The sequence below is a fragment of the Ahaetulla prasina genome, chromosome 6 (genome assembly GCF_028640845.1).
Source record: "Ahaetulla prasina isolate Xishuangbanna chromosome 6, ASM2864084v1, whole genome shotgun sequence".
Lineage (NCBI taxonomy): Eukaryota > Metazoa > Chordata > Lepidosauria > Squamata > Colubridae > Ahaetulla > Ahaetulla prasina.
Genome location: NC_080544.1, coordinates 19,036,356 through 19,064,033, shown reverse-complemented (window position 1 = coordinate 19,064,033; position 27,678 = coordinate 19,036,356). Strand labels below are relative to the sequence as shown.

Here is a 27,678-nt window from a genome sequence, read left to right as displayed (position 1 = left end):
TTGCAGGGTGTCCCGCGGGCCAGATCTAAGCACCCAAGGCTCCTGGGCCTTGAGTTTGACAGCCCTGCTTTAGAAGCTGTGTAGAGACAGCAACAAAGATGATAAAGGGTCTAAGAGACTAAAAAGTGTGATGAATAGTTAAGAGAACTAGGTATGTCTAGGCTATGAAAGAGAATGATTAGGGTGCCATGATAACCATCTTCCAGTAGGTGAGCAACTATCACAGGGGGGAAAGGATTGACTTATTCTCCTAAAACCACCTGAAGGCAGGACAAGAAGCAATGGGTAGAAGTCTCCTGCCTCAGGCAGAGGATTGGAGTAGAAGACATCCAGGATCCCTTCCAACCCTATGATTCTATGCAGTGGTGGGATTCAAATAATTTAAAAACTGGTTCTCTACCCTAATGACTGGCTGGGTGGGCTCAGCCTCCTGCACCCCTCTGGGAGCAAAAATGGGCTATGGGGGGCTGTCCCCCTGTTTTGGGCCTAGGAGGCCTCCCTGCAGACTCCTGGGAACTAAAATTGGCTGTGGGGAGATCCACCTTTGGGCCTAGGAGCCTCGCTGCACTTACTTGGGAGCCAAAATGGGGCTCATGGGGACTCCTGGAAGGGGCGAAGCAGGAAGGGGAGGGGCCAGCCAGCAATTTAACTATCAGTTTGCCCGAACCGTCCCGAACCAGCTGAATCCCACTACTGATTCTAACTCTACTAAGTAGTGTTCATTTATTTACATGCTTGTGGCATTTCCCCTAAATGATCTCATAGGTACTAGAATTTATATGTATTAATCTACCGTAATATGGAGTTCAATCCTTTGCAGATTTATTAAAAAATAATTTGAATTCCGTTTTTATGGGATTTATTCCTAAGTGTTTGCTGCCGTGTTGATTACAATCTCAGCATACCTTCAATCCTCCAAAACTATTTTGCTAAGCCTCCTGTTTACCTGTTGACATAGGTTTAGAACACTGTGGTCTTAATTTTATAGGACTATCACATGTGGTGTGACATGATATGACAGTCTAATATATTTTAATTAAGATTAATCTGTTTGTGGTTTGCAAGCCCGAAGTATCTCTTTCCTTATCCCTGGACTCAGTGGGAAACTTGTTTTTAACTTTCACTCATTTTATGCTTTGATTGATAATTTAATGAGACAAGCAGATTAATATAAGATTAATACTGTGAGAGTTTGGTGAATCACTGATGTATATATTTACTTTAAAAAAAAATTGAATTCACATTTACTATGCTGTTTTACCGATACATTTTTCTAAAACGATTTGGGGTTGCAGTAAGCTTGCCTGCTAAGCAAAAAGAAAATTAATTAGGCATGACCACTTATGATTTCATTATTCATTTGTCTATCTCATTAGCTTTAGGACAGTAAGGGTAAAATAATCAGAAACTTTGTGCATTGACTGACCTCCAGGGATCCACTTGCCTGCCAGAATGTTGTTTGGCACTTATCAAGTTCCTTGTATTTCTGCCTGGGTTGGTTCGGATTTGCCCTGCTAGCACCCCTTTCCTGTGCTAGGAGGAGGGGGCTGGGTATAATATAGCCAAGCAGTCAGAACCTGTACTTGATCTCAGGCCAAGTTTCCCCAAACATCATCCCGAAGTCAGCAAATATTCAGCAACTTCTACCTTCAAAACGACATTATAGGGCTCTGCACACCAGAACAACGAGACACAATTTCCCCCCACGAATGCCATCACTCCGCTAAACAACTAATTCCCACAACATTGTCAAATTAACTACTAAGACTGTATTACATGGGTGGGTTCTACTTACCTTTACTACCAGTTTGCATCATGCCCATGCAATGAAGCTTCTGTGCATGCGCAGAAGAGTTCTGATGACGTTTGAGTCAGTGGACGGAGCCTTCCGCCAGTTTTACTACCGGTTCTATAGAATCAGTCCAAACTGGGGGCAACCCCCCACTGCTGTATTACTATTCTTCTTCTCATACTTACTAGTACCTATCTCCTCCCACTTATGGCTATATCCATGCTGCTTGTATCTTTGCAACTTGTATTGTTTTTATTTTTTCCTAGTATGATTTGATTGCTTATTAGTATCCTATGACTATCACTAAGTGTTGTATCTTATGATTCTTGATGAATGTATTTTTTTTTATGTACACTGAGAGCATATGCACCAAAGACAAATTCCTTGCATGTCCAATCGCACTTGGCCAATAAAAAAATCTATTCTATTCTATTCTATTCTATTCTATTCTATTCTATTCTGCTCTACTCTACTCTACTCTACTCTATTGTATTCAGAAATACATGATTCCTTTCCCTCTATTTTTTGAGTTAATGGAGTTTAACAGCCAATACAAAGTCACTATTTTGAAATGATGATGATGATGATGATCCTAGGAAAACATATTTTTAAGGCTTCCAATAGCATACTGGCCTACAAGATGTCTTCATCTAAATAGTAGAAGGTAGTTAATATCAACATCTTTGATATCTACATCATTATTTTGTTTATCTTAATATCGTTATATTCCTACTGGGAATGGCACTCTGAATTTTTTCTCTTCACATCTTTTCTGTTCAATGCTATTTAATTGGAGAGGTGTCAAGAAATAGAGCTAGTACCTTCACAATTAAGGAAGGAGAACTTTGCTCCATTTTCTTAATACCATGGAAAAATAGCAGACTTCTCTCTCTGTCTCTCCCTCTCCCCACCCTTTTGTGTGTTTGTGTGTGTGTGTGTGTGTGTGTGTGTGTGTGTGTGTGTGTGCGTGTATCAGCAGTGGGTTTCACATATTCTTGACACCCATTTGCCATACAAGCATGTGCTTGCTTTGCATGCAGACCTTCTGCACATACGCCTGGCCTCGAAAACATGGCTAAATAGAATGGCATTATGCCAGAGCTACCCGTTCACCCGAACCGGTCTGAACCGCCTGAATACTACCTCTGGTGTATGTGTGTGCGTGAGAGAGAGAAGAGAACTGTGAAAGAATGATCTGGTTTTGGGTTTTTTTTTTAATGTCGGAATGAAGCTCGTATACTGTGGACATGCATCCTCCTGTGGCAGATATTTATGTCTAAAATAATTCGTACAAAGAAAGAGATCAGAAAATTACTTGAGCAGTGTCGAGACGAAGGTGGCTGCATTATGCCTTTTAGAGTGTAAATGGACATTTATCCATTCTGGCAACTCATTTTTCTCCCTTGATAAAGCTGTATAGCCTAAGACGTCAAGGATATGAATTAAAAGATTTGCAGCAGCAAATTGCTGGGCTGCTTGGCACCAAGTGTCCTGCAGTCCAGCTTTCCGGCTCAAACAGAGAAGAGAAGGAAAAGAATGCTGATGTCGTACGGTGTGCAGTTGAAAGCTGTGTATTCTGCAGATTACTTGGATAGGGGATAAAACAACCATTACTTACTATATACCAAAGATTAACTTGTGTACGTGTTGTGTGGAATAACTACTTCACTCTCATTTCTTCCTTCAAGAAAAAAACTCCTTCTTGAATATATAATTAGCAGCAGAAGGTTAATATTGTAGCAGAGGTGATTGGTATTCAGCCGGTTCCAACACTTTTTCTAACACTTGTCCGAATAAATTCAAACTCTCAAAATATCCTTGTGGTAACACACATCATCTATACTGTTGTGCAGTGTGTATCTGGATCAGCCCATTCACAAGCAAATATATCTCTTGATTCCTTTGCCAGTGGACATGTCCAGAAAGCATCCTTGTTGTGTCTGCACCCTCCGAGCTGGGCCCCCTACCAGAAAGTGACTTGGAAAGTGAGGGGGAAGGGCCATCAGGACTTACCTCTGGAGCACCGGCTTCCCTGGCTCAGCTCCAGGAGCCAAAGGCAGGCCAGGTGGAAGAGATAATGAGGCCTCCATCCCCTGACTCTTCCCCCCCCAGGCCACGCCTCCAGACCCGGCTGATGGCAATCAGGCCTGGATGGACCCTAGGTTTCGTAGGCAGGAGAGGCAGGAACAACAGAAGCAGGGGTGAGGCAGGCCTAGTAAGTGCTGAATCATGGAGCCACACCCCATAGAGTATAAAAGCAGCCCTGGCTGCTCTTCTGCTCCATGATGAGCAAAAATTGAGCTGAATTATTTGACTCGTGGAGAAGTGAGCTGAACTCTTTGACTCTTGGAGAATTGAGCTGAACATTCGGCCTGGACTGCTGACTTCCTGGTTGCCTGGCCACCCCAAGATAAAAGGGAGACTTTGGCAGGCAGCTGCAGATTCCCTGCCAGGACTGATAGCAGCCATGAACTCAATTACTGGCTCATTTAGCCAGCTCGTGTGGCTGAGGCCGGGAGGGGACAGAACAATCCTTTAGCTCTATTACACTGAAATACTTATGGCAATGCGGTATATGACTCAAAAGAGTATAAGGGTTCGACAATTATAAAATATAGACTTGCGACCAGACGGTTCATGCTCCTTAGGTCTTGAACCAGACGAATGGAACCATCTGGCTTCCTCACAGGTAATATAGGAGTATTATATTGAGACATTGCAGGCTCAATGAGCCCATCTTTCAATAGTTTCTCTGTCACAGCCTTCAATTCCCTTCTCATTTCAATTGGTATACTATAACTTTTCAGGCGAACTGGTAGTGGAAATTGCGGGTGGGGTTGCCCACCTGCCCTACCTCTATGCCATCCTATTTAAGCACATTTTCGAGGCCGGGCGCATGTGGAAGGTGCGTGGAAGGCATGCACACCGGGCGAACCGATGGTAAGAATATTTTTTTTTTAATTTTGCATTTATATCCCACCCTTCTCCGAAGACTCAGGGCGGCTTACACTATGTTGGAAACCCACTGCTGTATCATAGCTTTAGATTAAAAATGCCTTAACAATTTCACTGTCTCTTACCAATTAGAAGGATATATAGTCCTATGCCATTGGGTTACTTCTTCTGAAAACAATGTGGATTTTTTTTAATTTTTGAAATTACGGGAAGTTTTTTTCCCCCCTGCTTCAGCTTTCTTCACATGGCTCCTTAGAGTTTTTAAAAATTATTTATTTATTCAGTCAGTCATTTTATTTTGGGCATTGACCAGTAAAACAGATCTTTGGGAAAAAAAGTGTTACACTTAAGTTGCTGAATACCAATGAAGCCTATGCAGCTCAGAAATTGACTGGAGTTAAACATGCTGCAAAATCATATTCATTCATTCATTCATTCATTCATCTTCATGAGTGTACCAATCTGTTAATTACATTGATTTTATATTCTGACTGGGCATCTTTGAGGTCAATCTTGCTGTCACTCTCTTAAAAGTTCTAAGCTTACCTGCTATGTATCTGAGGCAAATAATTAATTATTGGTCTATCTTACAATCTCCACTGGAAGCTAAGTTGACCATTTAATAATTACTAGGTAATCAAATGAACAGAAAACAATAGTTACAAAATGTTACTAATCTATTTTCTGCATTACTGTATTGTCTTTATTCAATCCAAATCTTCCTGTAATTCCAGCTTCTTCCTTTATTCCAAATTTTGCATTCCATTTATCTTTTTTAAGATTGTGTTTAGCAGTATTCATTAATTGAAGAATACCTAAATATCTCCAACTGTTAGGTTTTTCTATTTTAACCAATAATAAGTCCTAGAGGAAAGTCACAATAATGAAAATAAGAATAATTACTGGATCTAATTAGCATTACAACTCATATACAGTGCTCTAATTTATACTGAAATGAACTTAAATTTATAGTCCTCGTACAAATAGAACATATTTGATATTGTAATGTTATCAGTAGTTTTTTTTTAATTTTTTAATTTTTTGTTTAAAACAAACAAGCATAAAAACACCTTCCATCCAAATACAGTGTGTCGGTGGGTTTGGTTACCAATCTCTTGTGCAATTTCACCATATACATCTCATTGATTTATCTAATCTTATATTTTCTCAATCTAATATATATCCAAACATTTTAATCATTTAATCCTTTAGTTAACTGTGACATTTCCTTCTCTCATTTCATGTAAGTTGTTATCAGTAGTTTTGTACTTTAGCAGACACATGATGAAAACAGAAGCCAATCTTTGTTATTCTTTAAAACTTGACTGTTATTTTCAGTTGTATGGTAGCTCAGTATAGCTTTCATACAACTGAAAATAACAGCCAAGCTTTAGAGAATAACGAAGATTGGCTTATGTTTATATCGTTACAGCCCTGGAATTTATTCAACCATTCAGAGATCAAGGAGAATCTTTATAGCAGGGGTGTCAAACTGGATTTCTTCAAGGGCCAGATCAGCATTGTAATTCTCCTTTGGGCTGGCCGGGGGGCAAATAGGGGGAGATGGGACAGCTGGCCTCCTGCAGCACTCACATCGAGGGGCACCTCTCCTCACCTGGCCTTTCCTAACTGCACCTGGCCTCTATTATGAAGATCCACCAAGCTCAGTGTGACAGCTGCTATGCAGGGTTTCAAGGGAAACCAGTTGAGCAGACCTTCCTGGAAATCCTGTAGAATGAGAATCCTGGCAGCTTATGATATTAGGAGGATGGAGCGAGCAAGGAGGGGGAGGCAATTGTGCCCCAGACAAGGTGGAGGTTTGACTTTGGGAAGAACTGTCCAAGCCACAAATTAGCCACTTGTGTGTGCACAATGCAAGGAGTGGCTGGGAGGGGAGGGGCAAGGCAGGGGTGTGGCGAGGCATGCTATTTAGTCGGTTCGCGGAACTGCACAAAAAAATTAGCTACCGGTTCTCCTGAACCAGTGCGAACTGGCTGAATCCCACCACTGGGTTTATCTATTGTTCAGTGAGACTTTACTATAGCTTACTCAGTTTAGTTAGCTAGTTACATGCCATAGCATGTAGATTTAGATTTAGAGGAGTCTTGCCACATTCTGTAATGGGAAAGTGAGAGAATCATGCCTCATCTGTGGATATTGAATGCTAGAATCCTGAGAAAGGAGGAATGATGAGAATGCAATTACATAGAAGGAGGTAGCCTCAAGAAGCACTTCCAAGTTTTCACATAAAAACCATCTGGGAAACAAGGGTTCTTTTATCATCCTCACAGAGACAAACATTTTCCCCATTCTGCTTCTGTATTTTTATTGGAGAAGAGCATATACACTACTCATAACATTTATTAAATTACTTAAGAGCGCAAAATAGCAGCAGAGTTGAATGGAAGAATCACATGTTTATATAAAATTCTGCGATAATTTCACTAGAACTCTTGGAAAACAGAAGAAAGTATGTGTTCTGTTTCCCTCCCCCAATACTCCCAACAAAGAGTCAGTCAAAGGCCTTCTCTTCTACTTTATTTACATAGATAAATGTCCTGGCCATGTCTACCCATGGGCCTGCCAAGTTTCTGGAGATAACGAGGAAATTATAGATAAGGCCAGAATTACTCACAAATATATTCTTCCCTCCATTGATACAGTTTGCCCGCACAAATTCATTGCTTTGTCCAAGACAAAAAACCAGGCAGTCCCGCCTCCTATTTATAGTCTCTGCAGATGTCACTGCATGACCATCATTCCTTGGCTTTGTCCCAACGCTTCCTCTGCTGCACACACTGGTCACGTCTGCGCAGTCTTGCATCACTCCAAAACTGTTCTTGGGGCATTGCCAAATCAGAAGAAGGCTCGGGAGAATCAGGCCTTGCCGGCCCCTCCTCCTCCCTTTGAGTGGGTGCCAGGGAGGGAGAGGGCCCAAGAGAAGCAGGGCTTGCCAGGTCTTCTCCCTCACTTTCTGAATCATCCGAGTCCAGGAGTCTGGGTCCAGGAACCTGGGTCACAACAATATGTTTTTCCACAATGCTTTTGCCCCATTTTATTTCAACATTAATATTTTAGAATTCTAGTAGTACAGGCATTTCCTACATGAACAGTTTGAATCTTGGAATTGCAACCTTCATTTTAATATATATGTATATGTGTGTGTGTGTGTGTGTGTGTGTGAGATCAAGATCACAAGAAGTGTTACTACCACTCTTAAGGCCTTAGTAAGACCAGGGGTGGGCTGCTGGAGGTTCTCAGGGGTTTGGGAGAACCTCTAGCTAAGATTTTGTGCAGTTCAGAGAACCCCCAAATCCTACTCCTGATTGGCCTCACTCACCCTGCCCCGCCCCTCCCAGGAGTCCCCATGTGGCCCGTTTTGGATGCAGAAGTGCAGGGTGCACGCAGAGGCTCAGGGAGGGTGAAAAACGGGCCTACCGGAAGTTCGGGAAGGCCAGAAGCAGGCTTGTTTCCAGCCTCCAAAGGGCCTCCAGAGCCTGGGGAGGCTGTTTTCGCCCTCCCGGAGCCTGGGGAGGGCAAAAGCACCCCTCCCACTGTGGTGCAGGAGGCTGACTAGGCCATGCCCATCATGGCCACACCCACCCAGCAACCAGGCAGAGAACCCCTTGCTAAAATTTTTGAAGCGCACCCCTGGTTAAGACCACACTTGGAATACTGCATCCACTTTGGGTCACCACACTATAAAAAAGATGTTGAGACTCTGGAAAGAGTGCAGAGATGAGCAACAAAGATGATTAGGGAGCAGGAATTGGGTATGTCTAGTCTAGTGAAAAGACGGACAGGGGAGACATGATAGCAGTATTGCAATATTTGAGAGGCTGCCACAAAGAAGAGGGTTGTCAACCTATTTTCCAAAGCACCAGAAGGCAAGACAAGAAACGATAGATGGAAACTAATCAAAGAGAAAAATAAGAGAAATTCTGCTTACAGTGAAAACAATTAACCAGTGGAACAGCTTGCCTTCAGAAATTGTGGGTGCTGCATCACTGGAATTTTTAAGGAAGGCATTGGACAGCCACTTGTCTGAAATCATATAGGGTCTCCTGCTTGAGTAAGGGGTTCAACTAGAAGACCTCCAAGGTCCCTTCTGTTAGATTCGGGCAGTAACGAGGCAGGAGACCAGGATAGTGACAACAGCTCTTTACTATATGGTGAACCCAGCAGCGAGTGCTCCGAAAAACCCCTCTTTATATACAGTTTAGCCGGAGGCTTCAACCAATCAGCAACGTGCTTTTTCCCGCTCAGTTTTCCCTCCAAAACTTTTAAAGATACATTACACCTTCCACTTCTGGAATTCTGTATTCTGTATTCTATTCCAGGGGTCTCCAACCTTGGTCCCTTTAAGACTTGTGGACTTCAACTCCCAGAGTTCCTCAGCCAGCTTTGCTGGCTGAGGGACTCTGGGAGTTGAAGTCCACAAGTCTTAAAGGGACCAAGGTTGGAGACCCCTGTTCCATTCTGTGTGTGCAATCATTGTTCACATGTACAGGCATAAATTGCAGGTGTGCTCTCAGAATGAATGGAGGCTGTGAGGGACTGTGAAACAAATGAATTGCCTGCCTAGCTAAGAGCGTTTCTCAAGGTTGCTGTGACAGAATTTTATTTATTTTTATTTATTTTTCATATTTTTATACCGCCCTATCTCCCTAGGGACTCAGGGCGGTTCACAACCAGATAAAAATATACATATAAATACAAATAAAACATCCATTAAAAAACTTATTATAATTGGCCGAATAATTAAAATGATAATAAAAATAATAAAATCCCCATTAAAACCAATTCGAATTTAAAATCTAGTCCAGTCCTGCGCAAATAAATAGATGTGTCTTAAGCTCGCGGCGGAAGGTTCGGAGGTCGGGAAGTTGGCGAAGTCCTGGGGGAAGCTTGTTCCAGAGGGTGGGGGCCCCCACAGAGAAGGCCCTTCCCCTGGGTGTCGCCAGCCGGCACTGTCTGGCCAACGGCACCCTGAGGAGTCCCTCTCTGTGAGAGCGCACGGGTCGGTGTGAGGTATTCGGTAGCAGCAGACGGTCCCGTAAGTATCCCGGCCCTATGCCATGGAGTACCGGTGAAAGGATTTCAACATCTTTAAAGTGGCACAGAAACCTGGGAAGTAAAAACATTGATATGTTTTGAATATGGTGGAATAAGCAGGTATAAGAAGAAAATACGCAATAAAGTAAAAAGAGACAGAGTGGTTTAGAGATAGGATTGGGGTCAGTAAGAGGCTTAACTTGAAAATAAAATATTAAAAACAGAGAAGTGCAAACTGTACTAGTTGCCTACAGGACCAGTTGTATTAATCTTTTTATGCACTACCAGTTGCATTTTTTTAAAAAAAAGCAACCATACAAAAATAGTTCTGAACGGTTCTTTTAATTTTAATTTTATTTAAAATTTCTAAAGGCATCAAAATTCTCCTTTCTATGCATGGGAAAAATTACTGACAAACAAGGGAGGGGAAGAATTTCAGTCATTTTTTTTTTCCAGGGCAAGGGGAATTTATCCCAATAAATTTATAATAAATTTATGCCAAGGGGCGTGCATAAATGCACCAGCATGCCTACCGTCCCTGTCCTAATGTTTTGTTTTATTTGTATCCTTTACCTGAATTTATTATTATGTTTACACTTGTATCTGTCATAAAATACATGCTTGATGAAATAAATAAAATAAAATAAATAAAATAAAATAGTTTTTGTGAGTGGGGACCCATAAACATTTGCGGTAACATACCATTTTTTCTTATGTTTTGTATTTGCAACTTGTTTTTTTGCCCCTTATAGCTATCACAAACAGTATCAACAGTAATTATATTACCAGTTTATTCATCAATTAGCAATCTCCATAATGTTCCAGATATAAAATCATTCTAGTGCATTGCTGCTGTGGAAAATGGCGGTTCCCACTCAAAATTTGCAGGAAAAAAAAAATCTGCAGAATAGTTCCTTTTTCTGGCCAAAAGATATTTTCTAAGAAAAATCTTAGTACAATCGGCTTGATAAAAATTAACTCAGCTCTAAAAATTCAGAAGTCTCTATTTGTAAACTTTATCCTGAGGTACAATATGCATCTTTTTGGCAACTCTGAATTTGAAACGTGGAGAGATAGAATATTGGAAGGATAATTATATCTATCTGTCTATGTGATTACTAGAAGCTGAAAATTACGTCAATCAATCAATTATATTCCAATCTATATACTAGTTTACGCCAGGGGTGCTTATATCTGGGCCTGGAAAAAGCAAAGGAGCGGCCGAAAGTGCCTCTGGCAGCCAAAACAGGGTATGGGGGTTTTTGCCCCTCCATGGCCCGTTTACAGCCTGGATGGCCTCCTGCAGAACCCTGCTGGCCAAAACGGGGCAGGAGGGGCTGCACACAGGGCCCCACACACCCTGTTTCGGCTGGCAGGGTGCTACAGGAGGGATCCAACCCATCTCCCCCCCGCCAGCCGGTCTACGTAGGAGAACTATAATGTTGATTCTGCCCTTGAAGAAATCCAGTTTGACACACCTACTTTACATCAGTTCGCATCAGAATTCATAAAGAAACAAAAACAATGTGAATTCATGAATAGTCTATGCACAGAACTGAAAAAATAACAATATACCATCAGAAGAAAATGTAAGGCCCGACTTCGGACCTTTCGTCGCGAGCTTAGAACCTATCTATTTTTCTGTGCAGGACTGGCATAGGATTTTTAGATGTTTCTTTGGGTTTTAATTTTTAATTTGTTTTTAGGGTTTTAAATATGTTTTAAATTTTGGGTCAAATTTTGAATAAGTCTTTTAGTTTCTGTTTTATTTATATTGTATGTACTTTGTTGTTTTTATTTGGCTGTTAACCGCCCTGAGTCCTTCGGGAGAAGGGCGGTATACAAATTAAAATATTATTATTATTATTATTATTATTATTATTATTATTATTATTATTATTATTATTATTATTATTATTATTATTATTTAGAAAAATCATGGAATGTGAGGAAATGTTACGAAGGAGATACAAGAAAAAGAGGAAACAGAACATTATCTAGTCTGTCAGAGATGGTATAAATGGTTGGAGGAAAAGGGGAAAAAAAGGACAAGGAAAGATTAAATAATTGCTAAATTAGGAGTAGAAATATAAGAACAAATAGGAAGAAACAAAAATTGTGGAAACAAAATTGGGTACACGTGTATACCTAAGTTTATAGGTAAATAAAATAATCAGAATAATATAATATATTATAGTGAGATAGATAGATAGATAGATAGATAGATAGATAGATAGATAGATAGATAGATAGATAGGAAATATATGTATAAAAGATACATTAAGATGAGAGAAAATGTTTAAGTATTGATCACCGACGCGAAACTGTTGAAAAGAAGAAAGTGTTAATATTTCTTTTTTTTTAAAAATAATCTGTTTAATAAAAAATATTTTTAAAAAAACTGTGAATTTTTCAAGCATCTCTCCTTGTATATTTTTCGCAGCAGATATACAAACCTAGTCAGAGAAATCACAAAAAGACATTCTCAGTTGGGTTCTTGATCAAAATGTTTGCAGAATTGGAAAGAACTTTAGAAGTCATCTTTTTCAATCCCCAGTTCAATGCAACATCTTCTAGAACACCAGTGTCCAACTCGATCATGCTGTTTTTTGCCTTTGCAGAGCCGGGGTGGGCGTGGCCTACATGTGATGCACCCGGCCTTTGGGCCATCAGTTTGACACCCCTCTTCTAGAACATCTCTCTTAGATGACCATCCAGATCCAGTGAAGGAAATCTTATCACTTGTGACAATGTGTTCCAGTGATAAACAGCATAGACCAGTGATGGCTAATCTTTCTGCCATTGCATGCCAGGATGGGGGGGGGAAGGTTCGCGCATGCGCATGCCCATATTCATAATTCTATGTGCCCCGCCCTGCACATGCACGCGCAACCCCCCTCCCCCCCCGCTCCTGGCACATGATGGCCTGGTAGGCCCATTTTTCTTTCTTACCTGGCTCCAGATCCTCTCTATGCATTTGGGGAGGGCGAAAATAGCCTTCCCCACCCACTCGGAGGCCCTCTGGAGGCCCAAAATGGCCCATTTACCAACTTCCGGTTGGATAGGAAGCAACGTTTTTCTCATAGAGAGGCTCTGGAGGCTGGGGACAGCAAAAAATGTCACTTCCTGTCCAACCGGAAGTTGGGAAATGAGTCATTTTGGGTTTCCAGAGGGCCTGGGGAAGGCTGTTTTTGCCCTTCCCAGATACATAGAGAGGATCTGGAGCCAGGTGAGAAAGAAAAATGGGCCTTGCCCACCTACCACAGGCCCTCCGGAGGCAAGAAACAGCCTGTTTCCCTAGTTCTGGTGGGCCCAGAAGGCCCGAATATTAGCTGGCTGGTGTGCGTTCTGAAGCTGAGCTGGCATGCCCACTGATATGGCTACGCATGCCACCTGTGGCACGCGTGCCATAGGTTCGCCATCACGGGCATAGACTGTCACATTTCTCCTGACGTCTAACTTGAACCAACTTCGTTATAGTTTTAACTGATTCGTTGGTCCTACCCTTGGAGCAACCCAAATCTCTCTTTTGTATGGCAGCCCTTTTAGATATTGGAAGAGTGTTATTAAATATCCTCTTAGCCAGGGTTGGTATTCACTTACCTTCGCTACAGGTTCACAAATGTGAATGTGCGTGCATGCGCAGAACATCAAAAAATGGAACATAATGACATATGGGTGGGTGGGCGGAGCCTCCTGCAGCTTCCGTTATCGGTTCTACTGAACCGGATAGAACCGGCTCAATACCACCATTGCCCTTAGCCTTCTCTTCTGTAGGCAAGCTATATACTCATTTATTTAATTGATTCTGATAGAACTTGGTTTTCAGATTTATCATAGTCTTGGTAGCTTTCCTCTAACCTCATTCTTTTTATTTCATTTTGTCACAACAGTATACATAAACATCGACATGAAACAACAACACATCATAAAAGAAAAACATATATATAAGCAAAAGTATGCAACAACTATGTTAATTTGATATAATGAAAGGGAATAATAGGATAGGAACGGTAGGCACTTTTATGCTCTTATGCACGCCCCTTATAGTCCTCTTAGGAATGGGGTGAGGTCAATAGTAGACAGTTTTTGGTTGAAGATTTTGGGATTTTGAGTAGAGACTATAGAGTCAGGTAGTGAGTTCCAAGCGTTAACAACTCTGTTACAGAAGTCATATTTTCTGCAATCAAGTTTGAAGTGGTTGACATTAAGTTTGAATCTATTGTTTGCTCTTGTATTATTGCGATTGAAGCTGAAGTAGTCTTTTACAGGATGGATATTGTAATAGATGATTCTGTGTGTTAAACACAGGTTATGTCGGAGTCGGCGGAGTTCTAAATTTTCTAATCCCAGGATTTCAAGTCTGGTGGCATAAGGTATTTTGTTGTTTTTGGAGGAGCAAAGAACTCTTCTAGTAAAATATTTCCGGATGCGTTCGATTGTATTGATGTCAGAGATGTGGTATGGGGTCCAGACGGATGAGCTGTATTCAAGAATAGGTCTGGCAAATGTTTTGTATGTTCTGGTTAGTAGTGTAGAATTTTTGGAAAAGAAGCTGCGTAAAATTAGGTTTACAACTCTTAGAGCCTTTTTTGCTATGTAGTTGCAGTGGGCTTTGGCACTTAGGTCCTTTGATATGAAAACTCCAAGGTCTTTGACAGGGAGGGGGTCATCTGTAAGATAATGTCCATTAAGCTTGTACTTAGTGTTTGGGTTCTTTTTTCCAATATGTAAGACTGAGCATTTGCTGGTTGAGATTTGGAGTTGCCAAGTTTTAGACCAATCGGATACAAAATCAAAGTCTTTTTGAAGGGTAGTACTATTGTTGGTGGTGTTAAATAGTTTGACATCGTCAGCAAAGAGAACACAATAACTTGAAATAAGGTCACAGAGATCATTTATGTATAGTATGAAGAGCATTGGTCCAAGAACACTACCTTGGGGAACGCCACTTTTGACAGGAACAGGATTTGATAGAGCGTTGCCAATTTTGACCACTTGTTGTCTGTTTGACAGGAAGGCATTTATCCAATTGTGAAGAGGTCCCAAAATGCCGTAGGATTTTAGTTTTAGGAGAAATTTATCATGTACTACTGAGTCAAAAGCTTTGCAGAAGTCTATGTAGATTGCATCTATTGCTTTTCCTTGATCAAGGTTAGTAGTCCATATGTTTTTGCAGTGGAGAAGTTGTAAGTTACGTGATAATTTTTTTCTGAAACCAAATTGTTTATTAGAGAGTAGGTTGTTTGTTTCAAGGTGGAGTGTAATGGATTGGTTTATGATAGATTCCATTACTTTGCATGAGACACAACATAGAGAGATAGGTCTGTAATTTTCAAGTAGGCTGGGATCTCCTTTGTTGAATATAGGGATGACTGTGGCTAGAGACCAGAGTTTGGGAAGGGAACTAGTTGTGAAAGCTTTATTAAAGATTATGCTTAGGGGCTCTGCTATATTAATGGAAAGTTTTCTTTAAAAGTATGCACATAGTCCATCAGGTCCAATAGATAATGATGGTAATAGATAATATTACCATCATTATCTATTATCATTATTATCATTATCTATTATCCAATAGATAATGATAATTTCAATTTGTTACTATCCTTTCTTAACTGTAGTGCCAAAAACAGGATTAAGTATTCCAAACGTAATCGGATTAGGACAAAGTACAGGAAAATAATTATTACCTATGATTCTCAAGACATATTTAACAAGAACTTAATCCATATTCTATTCTCACATACTACTGCTAAGCTACTATGGATAAGCCATTCTATATTTGTGTTATACTTTGCATTACATTTAAATTCCATTTTACTCATTTCAGCTCTCGGTTCAAAGTTATCTATTTGTTGAATCTATTCTCTGTCCTCTAAAATATTAATCATCCCTCAAAGCTTTGTTGATATAAGTGCTTTCAGAGGACCAAATTTTAGAATATTTTTTTTTCCACAGGAACAAAGAGACATAGCTAAAATCCAAATATATTTTGAAAGTTAAGTACATGAAGCATAGATGAATTTTCTATAGAATTTGAGTAAGGTCAAGCAAATTGCACATTTTGAAAAATGTTCTTCAGAGCTTCTGAAAAATAAGAATTTGAAAAAATGGTGGCTGCTCTTGACCTCAGCATAGTTGAGTAGTTATTTGTATTGGTTTTATTTGTGGCATCAGGCTTAACGTTGTCAACATATTCCTTATTTTACCACATAATTCAGAAGTTTAAAACATTCAAAGTTTGGATATATATGTAAGTCATTTGCTATGAGATGGACGGCAAATAAATTCAATAAATAAATAAATGTACCTCAATAAATTTATAGTGAGATTTGTTGGCTGTGTGACTTTGCATGCAAATTATCTATTTATAATTTAAGTTTAAAAAATAGTTCACTGAATAGTTAATATAGGAAATAAAAAAAATTAGACCATTAGAAAGGAATAAAAATGTTTTGTTAGCCTCCAGCTACAGAATAGAATAATTTATTTACATTCCTAATGTGATTCATTAATTTATTTCTTGTATGTTGAGAGTTCAGTCAAAAATGAGGCCTGGTCATAGAATGGAAACAGCATTGTTCATGATGGATACACTTCACTGGAATCTGAGCAGTGGCGGGTTTCAAAATTTTTTTACTACTGCTTCTGTGGGTGTGGCTTGGTGGCTGTGGCATGGCTTGGTGGGCGTGGCTTGGTGGGCATGGCAGGGGAAGGATACTGTAAAATCTCCATTCCCTCCCCAATCCAGGTGAAGAATACTGTAAATTCTCCATTCCCTCCCCAATCCAGAGGAAGGATACTGCAAAAATCCCCATTTCTTCCCGATCAGATGGGACATGGGAGGCAGAGAATAGATGGGGGAAGAGCCAGTCAGAATTTTTACTACCGGTTCTCCGAACTATTCAAAATTTCCGCTACCGGTTCTCCAGAACTGGTCCAAACCTGCTGAAACCTACCTCTGAATCTGAGGGATGTCATATCCCTCAAATTCAGGGATTAAGGGGCGTGCATAAGAGAACAAACGTGCCTACCATTCCTGTCCTATTGTTTTCCTTCTTTATATCCAATTAATATAGTTATTACATACTCATACTCATATATATACTTATGTGTTGTATAGTTGTTTCATGCTTATACTTATATATACTGTGCGACAAAAATAAATAAATAAATATACTCCACTTGGTCTTGTTAGACCTTCAGTAGCATTCAACTTGCCATTGCTGGTATCTTCCTGGGGTATTTGCTGCGAAGGTAGCTTCCAGGGTGGAAAATAGTCAACTCTGTGGCTGCTGAAACTGCTAGGAAAGATATTTTGGGATGTGGTATCTTTAATATGCTGATGGTACTTGCCATTACATTGCCATCCCAGGCTTCCTTGGGAAACCACAAAATGGATTTTATCTTATATCTACAGAGAGTGGGGAACTGAATGGGATAGAACAGGCCTAAACTGAATCCCAGCAAAACAGACTTACTATTTGCTTGGTGACATCTTGGTTTCCCTTAATTCCAGTGTTAGTTTTGAATGCGGCTTCATTCAGAGCTAGTGCTATGGGCTCGTGGCACTTGCTCAAGCATCGGATACAGATTTTGGCCAAGAAGGCCTTCACCCAGATTGCTGAAACAATTGTGACGTTTCCTAGATTGAAAAATTTGGTGAAAGCGATTCAGTGATCACCACACATATAAATGAAAACACACTGTATAGGACAGGGGTTTCCAAACTTAGCAACTTTAAAACTTGTGGACTTCAACTCCCAGAGTTTCTCAGCCAGCAAAGTCAGTATCCATTCCCAGATAATGTCCTAGAGCAGGGGTCTCCAACCTTGGCAACTTTAAGACTTGTGAACTTCAACTCCCAGAGTTCCTCAGCCAGCAAAGTCAGTATCCATTCCCAGGTAATGTCCTAGAGCAGGGGTCTCCAACCTTGGCAACTTTAAGACTTTTGGACTTCAACTCCCATAGTTCTTCAGCCAGCAAAGCAAAGCAGGCTGAAGAACTCTGGGAGTTGAAGTCCACATATCTTAAAGTTGCCAAGGTTGGAGACCCCTGCTCTAGGACACTGCCTTTTAAGATGATTCAGACATCATTGTTGGTCCAAATTGTAGCACTCCTGTTTAGGAACATAATGCCAGCACTTTGACAGAACGCATCCAATTCAATGGTTTAAATGTGCGTGTGTATAACCAGAAGCCATTCAATGGTATGATATCACTTAGTGTTACCCAATTTCCATCCCACAAATTGATTAAATTATTTACATAAGGATCAGAATAACATGAGCATTCGTAACAATGTACCTGTTGGAAAAAAGCAAGCGTCAACTCTGACCCCATTCCCATTTTTAATTGTGCAAATGATACCTTTCTATTGGAGTGTCATTCATGTGCTGTTTAGCAGGATAGAAACATGATTTTGTTATTATGTCAATACTTTAGTGAGAAATGGAACTGCAATCTTGTGAGAGCCTTCAGTATTACTAATAAAAAGCCTTTTACCAAAAGATCCACATGTCCATCATCTGAAACATACAAGGATTGTTATATATGAATTTAGAAAATGGAACATAAAAATACATTTTAAAAATTCTTCTGATGTGCAGAAGGACAAAAGTCCTGTTTATCCAAATGTACTAGAATTAACATCTTCTTATATGTAATTGATGGAAAGATCCCTGGAATGTTTACAGACCTCCAAAGAACATTTTAACGGAGTGTCCTATTTTAAATTATGGTATTTTTTCCACAAGATGAAGCACATACATACCAACTTGAGGAGGCAAAGAAAAAATGATTAAGATTTTAGATGAATTAATATACATACATACATACATACATACATACATACATGTCCGGTTATTCGGGTTTTCTCCTTTATAAAATTGGAAGTGTCTTGGTGATGTTTCGACGAAATCTCATTCGTCATCTTCAGGCTGGTGTTTACAGCTTCGTGCTCCTAGGAGCAATGTGTGATCGCAGCTGTTTCTTCCTTTTAACTGCTAGTAGGGGTTTGAACTGATTGGTTGGGAGCTTTGAACTTCTCTTGAGAAAAATTATATTCGGAATCTCCCTTTGATCTTTGTACCATTCAATTAGCTTCTACATTTGACTCAGAACAGTCTCCCTTACTTGCTACTTAATTCCCTTGCCTTATTGCTAAATGTCTTTGTTTTGCTTTTTGTGGTGCAACACACCAATACGACTTTTGAAAATTGCAGCACAGGAGTTTTTATTTCCCTCTGAACAGATGCTTCTGATTGTCAAATTTTAAAGCATAATCCAAAATTTAACAACTACAGATGAAAAAGATCTTTAAAAGGTAGGACTGTGGATATATAAGTTTCTCTTCTAGCCGAAGAGAAATAACTCAAAATCCAAAGGCTGGTGGTCCAATCCGTGTGCGATGAACTGCAATATGTGTGCAATGAACTGTGCAATACAGAACTGCTTTTCTCACATTGTGGCATATTATATACTCTGTAAAGGGTACTGCATAAGGCAGATCAGTGTTATTTCTCACCTTCTGGGACAAGTATAAAATGTGAATCCTAGCTTCTGAGTCACCCAAATAACAATGTCAAGAATATTTGCTTGAGAGCAGGCTTCCTGGAACTGCCTGTGATGATATTAACAACGGGATCTTAAGAATGAAACATAAATCACAAGTTTTCATGCTTCTACCGTATTGTTCGGAGTATAAGACGCACCTTAGTTTTTAGGGAGGAAAATAAGAAAAAAGCTGATGGGCAGGTGGATGGCCTCCCCGAATACCCCCAATCAGCTGTTCCCAGAGGTGAATTTTAGCAACAGGTTCCTTGGTTTTGAGCTCTGTGCCTTGCTTTTTTTTTTTTTGCTTTTTTTTTTTGCTTTCCTCTGAAAGCCTCCAAAACAGAGCTTCAGAAAAAAAGCCTCTGAAGCTCTGTTTGGGGGCTTCTTTTCTGAAATTCTGTTTGGGGACTTTTTTTCTGAAGCTTTTTTCAGCCTCTGAAACTTCTGTTTGAGAGTCTGGGTGGGGCTACATTTGGAGTACAAGACGCACCCAAAATTTCACCCTTTTCAGGGAAAAAGGTGCATCTTATACTCTGAAAAATATGGCATTTCTTTTCAAATCTCTCCTGATGTATTAACCGTTGATCATCCTTCTTGGGTGAGGTTCTTAAGCAGAAATATATATGTGTGTGTGTGTGTGTGTGTGTCTTTGATTATTCGGGTTTTCTCCCGCGTAAAATTGGAAGTGTCTTTGCGACGTTTCGACGAAGTCTCATTCGTCATCTTCAGGCTTCAGCTTCGTGCAAGGCTTCAGGCTTCAGCACGAAGCTGAAGCCTGAAGATGACGAATGACACTTCGTCGAAACGTCGCCAAGCCACTTCCAATTTTACGCGAGAGAAAACCCGAATAACCAAAGACCTACATACAAACACCCGCGAAAACCTCAGAAAATATATATTTTCTGAGGAGCTGAGAGAGATGAAACGCCGGAGAAGACGCCTAGAGAGCACCTGGAGGTCCAGCCGCTCCGAAGCTGATCGGACACTAGTTAGGTCTTTTTCAAAGACCTACCTAGTGGCACTGAGGGTGGCGAGGCGTTCCTACGCCTCCTCCCTCATTGCGTCGGCAGATAACCGCCCGGCCGCCCTGTTTCGGGTGACCCGTTCCCTTCTTCACCAGGGGGGACGGGATGACCCCTTACAGGGACGTGCCGAGGAGTTTAGTGGTTATCTATACGATAAAATCGCTCAGCTTTGGGATAGCTTGGACCAAGATTGCGATGATCCAGATGAGATGACTGAGGCTCGTCTTGTTGATGTGGTTTGGGATGAGTTTGATTCTGTGGCTCCCGAGGACATGGACAGGTTGCTGGGGAGGCTGCATGCCACTACATGTTTACTGGACCCGTGCCCCTCCTGGCTGGTGCTGGCCACCAGGAGGTGACACGAGGCTGGCTCAGGGTATTATAAATGCTTCTTTGATGGAGGGTCTTTCCGCTGCCTTGAAAGAGGCGGTGGTGAGACCCTCCTCAAGAAGCCTTCCTGGACCCAGCTATTTTGGGTAATTATCGTCCAGTCTCCAACCTTCGCTTTGTTGCGAAGGTTGTAGAGAGTGGTGGCACGGCAGTTCCTCAGTACCTGGAGGAAGCTGTCTATCTAGACCTGCTCCAGTCCGCTTCCGGCCCGGTTATAGCACGGAGACAGCTTTGGTCGCGTTGGTGGATGACCTCTGGAGGGCCAGGGATAGGGTTGTTCCTCTGCCCTGGTCCTGTTGGATCTCTCATCGGCTTTTGATACCATCGACCATGGTATCCTGCTGCGCCGGTTGGAGGGGTTGGGAGTGGGAGGCACCGTTTATCGGTGGTTCTCCTCCTACCTCTCCGACCGGTCGCAGTCGGTGGTGACAGGGGGGCAGGGGTCGGCGCGGGCGCCTCACTTGTGGGGTGCCGCAGGGGTCGATTCTCTCGCCTCCTGTTCAACATCTACATGAAGCCGTTGGGCGAGGTCATCAGTGGCTTTGGGGTGAGTTATCATCTGTACGCTGATGATACTCAGCTGTACTTTTCCACCCCAGGCCCCCCCAGCGAAGCTGTCGAAGTGCTGTCCCGTTGTTTGGAGGCCGTACGGGTCTGGATGGGGAGAAACAGACTCAGACTCAATCCATCCAAGACGGAGTGGCTGTGGATGCCGGCATCCCGGTACAGTCAGCTGCAACCGCGGCTGACTGTTGGGGGCGAGTCACTGGCCCCAACGGAAAGAGTGCGCAACTTGGGCGTTCTCCTGGATGAACGGCTGTCGTTTGAAGATCACTTGACGGCCGTCTCCAGGAGAGCTTTTTACCAGGTTCGCCTGGTCCGCCAGTTGCGCCCCTTTCTTGACCGGGATGCCTTATGCACGGTCACTCATGCTCTCGTCACTTCTCGACTGGATTATTGCTCTCTACATGGGGCTACCTTTGAAGTGTACCCGGAGACTGCAGTTAGTCCAGAATGCAGCTGCGCGGGTGATTGAGGGAGCACCGCGTTGCTCCCGGGTAACACCTCTCCTGCGCAGTCTGCACTGGCTACCTGTGGTCTTCCGGGTGCGCTTCAAGGTTTTGGTTACCACCTTCAAAGCGCTCCATGGCTTAGGGCCCGGGTACTTACGGGACCGCCTGCTGTTTCCACATGCCTCCCACCGACCCGCACGCCTCACAGAGAGGGTCTTCTCAGTGCCGTCCGCCAAGCAATGCCGGCTGGCGGCCCCAGGAAGGGCCTTCTGTTGGAGCTCCTACTCTGGAACGACCTTCCCCGGTTTGCGCCAAATATCTGACCTTCGGACCTTTCGCCGGAATTAAAACTTATTTATTCATCCAAGCGGGACTGGACTGATTTTTTAGATTTTTTAAATTTCTAAATTTTAAATTTTAAATTTTTAAATTTTCTGTAATTTTATATGGGGTATTTTAGGTTGGTCAATTTGACGGTTTTAATTCGGCCACTATTGAATAGGTATTTTAAATTGATTTTTAACTTTGTATACTTACTGCTTTTTATCTTGGCTGTACACCGCCCTGAGTCCTTCGGGAGAAGGGCGGTATAAAAGTTTAATTAATAAATAAATAAATAAAATAAAAATATATATATATATATATATAGGTCTTTGGTTGTTCGGGTTTTCTCCCGTGTAAAATTGGAATTCAATTTTTGTAAATTTGTAAAATTTGTAAATTTTGTAAAATTGGAATTCTTCCAATTTTACATGGGAGAAAACCCGAACAACCAAAGACCTATATACAAACACCCGTGAAAACCTCAGAAAACATATATATATATATATATATATATATATATATATATATATATATATATATATATATATATATTTTCCCTGTGTTTATTTAGAATTGCTGATAATGCAGCTGGGATATCTTCCATGCAGAACAATGTTCCTGAGCTTTGGCCTTGCTTATGTCAGCTTTCTACGTTTTTATAACAACCTTAGACAATATCAATAAGCAATCATGTTTCCTGAAATTTAACTGGAACAAGAGCTGCCCAGCCTTAAGCAGTTTTCATGGTTGTGCTATTCAAATGCTACTAGTAAATCAAATTCTGAGGATATGAAATAAGGACTCAGCCAAGGCTGATTCATAGGTAGATGTGAATTATGTATGTCATGACTGAACTGACTATAGCAGCTTAGAGTATAATTACAATGACCATATTTTCATGGAAAAAATAAAGGACAAACTCGAAAAAGGAGCAAATCTGTCATAAAAATAGAAGTATTAGTAATCATTATTATTTAGAACTTCGCTTTACACAGGAAAATTCATGAGCAAAATCCAGAAAACAATAGAAGCATGAATATTCTAATAAAAATACATAAAATCAAATGTATGTAGTTTTATTTTTGAAATACAATTCGATTTCATGAATGAAAAAGAACTGCATTAAGTGATACGTTTTGTATCAGAAAAGTTAATTAACCCAAATAAAAGGCAAAAGTGAGTTTTTGAAAAATAAATAATATAATAATAATAATATAATATTTTAATTTGTATACCGCCCTTCTCCCGAAGGACTCAGGGCGGTGAACAGGCAAGTGAAATACAAACAGAAACATCCACAATATTAAAAACACCCTTAAGAAACTTATTAAATTAGCCAGGAAATTTAAAATAACATTACACCCTATAAAATTACATAAATTTAAAACCCATTAAATTCAATTAAAATTTAAAAATCAGGCCAGTCCAGCCATACGAAATAAATAGGTTTTAAGTTTGTGGCAAAAGGTCCTAAGGTCAGGTAATTGTCGAAGCCCAAGGGGAAGCTCGTTCCACAGGGTAGGAGCCCCCACAGAGAAGGCCCTCCCCCTGGGGGCCGCCAGTCGACACTGTTTGGCTGACGGCACCCTGAGGAGTCCCTCTCTGTGGGAACGCACCGGACGCTGGGAGATAGAAGACGGCAGTAGACGGTTCCGTAAGTAACCCGGTCCTAAGCCATGGAGCGCTTTAAAGGTGGTAACCAATACCTTGAAGCGCACCCAGAAAACAACAGGTAGCCAGTGCAGTCTGCGCAGGATAGGTGTTACGTGGGAGCTCCGAACCGCTCCCTCAATAACCCGCGCAGCCACATTCTGGACTAGCCGAAGTCTCCGAGTGCTCTTCAAGGGGAGCCCCATGTAGAGAGCATTGCAGTAGTCCAAGCGAGAGGTAACAAGAGCATGAGTGACCGTGCATAGGGCATCCCGGTCCAGGAAGGGACGCAACTGGCGGATCAGGTGAACCTGATAAAAAGCTCTCCTGGAGACGGTCGTCAAATGATCTTCAAAGGACAGCCACCCATCCAGGAGCACGCCCAAGTTGCGTACCCTCCATCGGGGCCAACGACTCGCCCCCGACGGACAGCCGCATCTGCAGCTGACTGTTCCGGGGTGCCGGCATCCACAGCTACTCTGTCTTGGAGGGATTAAGTTTGAGCCTGTCCCTCTCCATCCAGACCCGTACGGCTTCCAAACACCGGGACAGCACTTCAACAGCTTCACTGGGGTGGCCCGGGGTGGAAAAGTACAGTTGCGTGTCATCAGCGTACAGTTGGTATCTCACCCCGAAACCACTGATTATCTCACCCAGCGGCTTCATGTAGATGTTGAACAGGAGGGGTGAGAGAATCGATCCCTGCGGCACCCCACACATGAGGCACCTCGGAGTCGATCTCTGCCCCCCTGTCAACACCGTCTGCGTCCGGTCAGAGAGGTAGGAGGAGAACCACCGATAAATGGTGCCTCCCCCTCCCAACCCCTCCAACCGGCGCAGCAGGATACCATGGTCGATGGTATCAAAAGCCGCTGAGAGGTCTAATAGGACCAGGGCAGAGGAATAACCCTTATCCCTGGCCCTCCAGAGATCATCCACCAATGCGACCAAAGCCGTCTCCGTGCTATAACCGGGTCGGAAGCCGGACTGGAACGGGTCTAGATAGACAGCTTCATCCAGGTGCCGGGGAAGCTGCCATGCAACCACACTCTCTACAACCTTCGCCACAAAGCGAAGGTTGGAGACTGGACGGTAATTCCGCAAAATAGCTGGGTCCAGGGAAGGCTTCTTAAGGAGAGGTCTCACCACCGCCTCTTTCACCTTGGCTGCTAGGAATTTAGTTTATTGTGTATAGGTAGCACGAAAAAAGTATTTTTGAACTCTATTCTGATTCCCAACTACTTGTTCTTATAGAAACACTGCTCTGGCCTTAATTTACTACCCATCTACTTACAGCACTTTGGGGTAGGGGGAGGGTGCTATATTTTGCTACTAATGTCTTGTATGGCAGTAAAAAAAAATTACTACTGGTTCTGTGGGTGTGGCTTGGTGGGCGTGGCATGGCTTGGTGGGCGTGGCAGGGGAAAGATACTGTAAAATCTCCATTCCCACCCCACTCCTGGGGAAGGATACTTCAAAATCCCCATTTCCTCCCAATCAGCTGGGACTTAGAAGGCAGAGAATAGATGTGGGTGGGGTCAGTCAGAATTGTTACTATTAGTTCTCCGAATTGCTCAAAATTTCCATTACCGGGTCTCCAGAACTGGTCAGAACTTTCTGAAACCCACCTCCGTTGTATGGGATATTTTTAATTTTTTTTTATTTGCATTTATATCCTGCCCTTCTCCGAAGACTCAGGGCGGCTTACACTATGTCAAGCAATAGTCTTCATCCATTTGTATATTATATACAAAGTCAACTTATTGCCCCCAACAATCTGGGTCCTCATTTTACCTACCTATAAAAGATGGAAGGCTGAGTCAACCTTGGGCCTGGTGGGGCTTGAACCTGCAGTAATTGCAAGCAGCTGCTGTTAATGATAGACTGTCTTAGCAGTCTGAGCCATTCAAGGACCCTTATTGTTAAGAAATGCACAAGAAGTAGAAATCACTTAGCTCAGTGGTCTCATTAATTAGCCTTCCTTGCTTTTTTCCCCTTAACATCGGTGTGTGTGTAAATTTGCTGGAACAAGCAAACACTTGAGAGCTGATTAGGGTTAGGAGGTGGGGTGGTTGTTTTATTTTGGCTTGCATTTTGATTTGTAGTTTAGTGTGTAGTGTGAACTCAGCTGTTTGATTACCTGTAGTTTATGATTCAGTGCCTTGTTCTATCCCAGGCAATGAACTATTCAATCATCAGATTAAGTCTGTTGTCTGACAGCATCCTCTACATCCGAAATCTAATATTGCTTGTTTGAAAGTTTATTCCACTCGACTTCTGTCACTTTGATGATTTGGATTGAGAGCATATTGGCAGATTGTCTGTTTTGGAAGAATCTTCCCACACAAAAAGTGAGACCTGTGGGAGAAAAGGGAAAGTAGCTTGTCAGATCTATAGCCTCCGTTTCCTTCTTGGCATCTGTCTTCACAGTTGGAAGATTATTATTATTTTTTTTTCTTTTACTCATTTAGACTTCCTGTCTGGTTTAAAATATTGTGTGAGATTTCAAACTAGGCAGGGATGCAGCTCAGATTAAGGTTTTTCAATGCAGATGTTCAGTTATTTAGTGCCTGAAAGGTTAAAGGAACAGAATAGAAAATAAAAAGAATTGAAAAATACCTTGGAGGTCTCCTAATCCAAACCCCTGCTCAAGCAGGAGATTCTATACCCTTTCCAGACAAATGGATGTCCAATCTCTCCTTTAAAAACAAATGAAGAAGGAATGAGAAGTGAGATGGAATCGACAACATCCTGCAGATGAATGTGAACATAACCTTAAAGAAAGAATGCAAGGGCAGTTACATAAATATCTGCTGAACCATTAAAGAGATGAGCTAGAGAGAAAGATTTTAACAGGCTTGCTCATTTGTACATCACTAAATGTAGCTTTTTAAAAATAGCTTTCAACAAGTGAGAAACCTGCCCAAAAAATACATTACCACCAAAATTCCACATATAATTGATTCAAACTCAACTTTTAACAAATATTAATCTCATGAGTTGAGCACAGAAATTAGATACACATCTCCACTCAAGTACGCTGATAGTTATAGAAAATTCCTTCATCGTATTTTAATTCACCCTCTATTTATCCACTAGGATTTTCTTACATATAAAGGTGATGAATTAGCAAAATACATTTTTATAACATGATGTGTTGTTTTTTTGAAGCTCAAGAATCCTATATAAGATATATTCAAATTTCTCTAGAAGTAATTTTGAACTTCTCAGAATAACGGCATTTTTATTTCTTCACCCAAGGCTCATAAACACATTCTAGTGGTGCCAAGAAATCATAGCTTACAGGGTAGAGAGCAGGGATAAACCCTACCAATGAAATGTTGAGGGACTCAGTAAAAACACTTCTGAAATACTAGCCCAGTGAAATATTTCATACATCAAATGCAGAGGTGGTATTCTACCAGTTCGGACTGGTTCGGGCAAACTGGTAGCTCTGATGATCAGCTGGGAGTGAACCGGTTCACTCCAATGATCAGGTTGGCCTGCCAATCCGCCCTGTGTTTTACTTATCTTTATCTTCTCAGCTGATTGGCGTGGCAGAGCGGATTGCCGCGCCTCAGCTGTGTTACTCCCAAGTAGTAACACAGAAGGTTCGTATTTGTAAAACTGTGCAAAGCGTGCGATCACCGAACCAGTGGTTAAGCCGGCAGCATCCCACCACTGATCAAATGTGATATGACAAACTGTAAATGCACTGAAAATCATTTATTCACTAACCTCACAACTGATACAAAAGCTACGAGTGGAGCAAAGAGTCATGGAAAGGTACATCTCGGCATTACAAGACAAGATAGAAAGATCTGCACGTGGATTTGAGAACAAAAGAAAGTGTACTGTATCTTTAAGAGAGTAAAAGAATTGAAATGGAAATGGGCTGTTCAGATAGTAAGAAGAACAGA

The 27,678-nt window shown here is 41.5% G+C and overlaps 1 protein-coding gene and 1 long non-coding RNA gene across 2 annotated transcripts in view; one reads left to right on the top strand and one right to left on the bottom strand.

The window, feature by feature from the left end:
* Positions 1-27,678, top strand: part of CTNNA3 (catenin alpha 3) — a 1,121,082-nt gene that overhangs the window by 929,562 nt on the left and 163,842 nt on the right. The gene's annotated exons all lie outside the window — the stretch shown is intronic.
* Positions 26,010-27,678, bottom strand: part of LOC131200633 (uncharacterized) — an 88,628-nt gene continuing 86,959 nt past the window's right edge. The window contains exons 2-3 of the long non-coding RNA XR_009155673.1: positions 26,378-26,457; positions 26,010-26,116 (exon numbers count right to left, since the gene is read on the bottom strand). This is a non-coding gene — a long non-coding RNA (uncharacterized LOC131200633). The remainder of the gene's footprint in view (positions 26,117-26,377; positions 26,458-27,678) is intronic.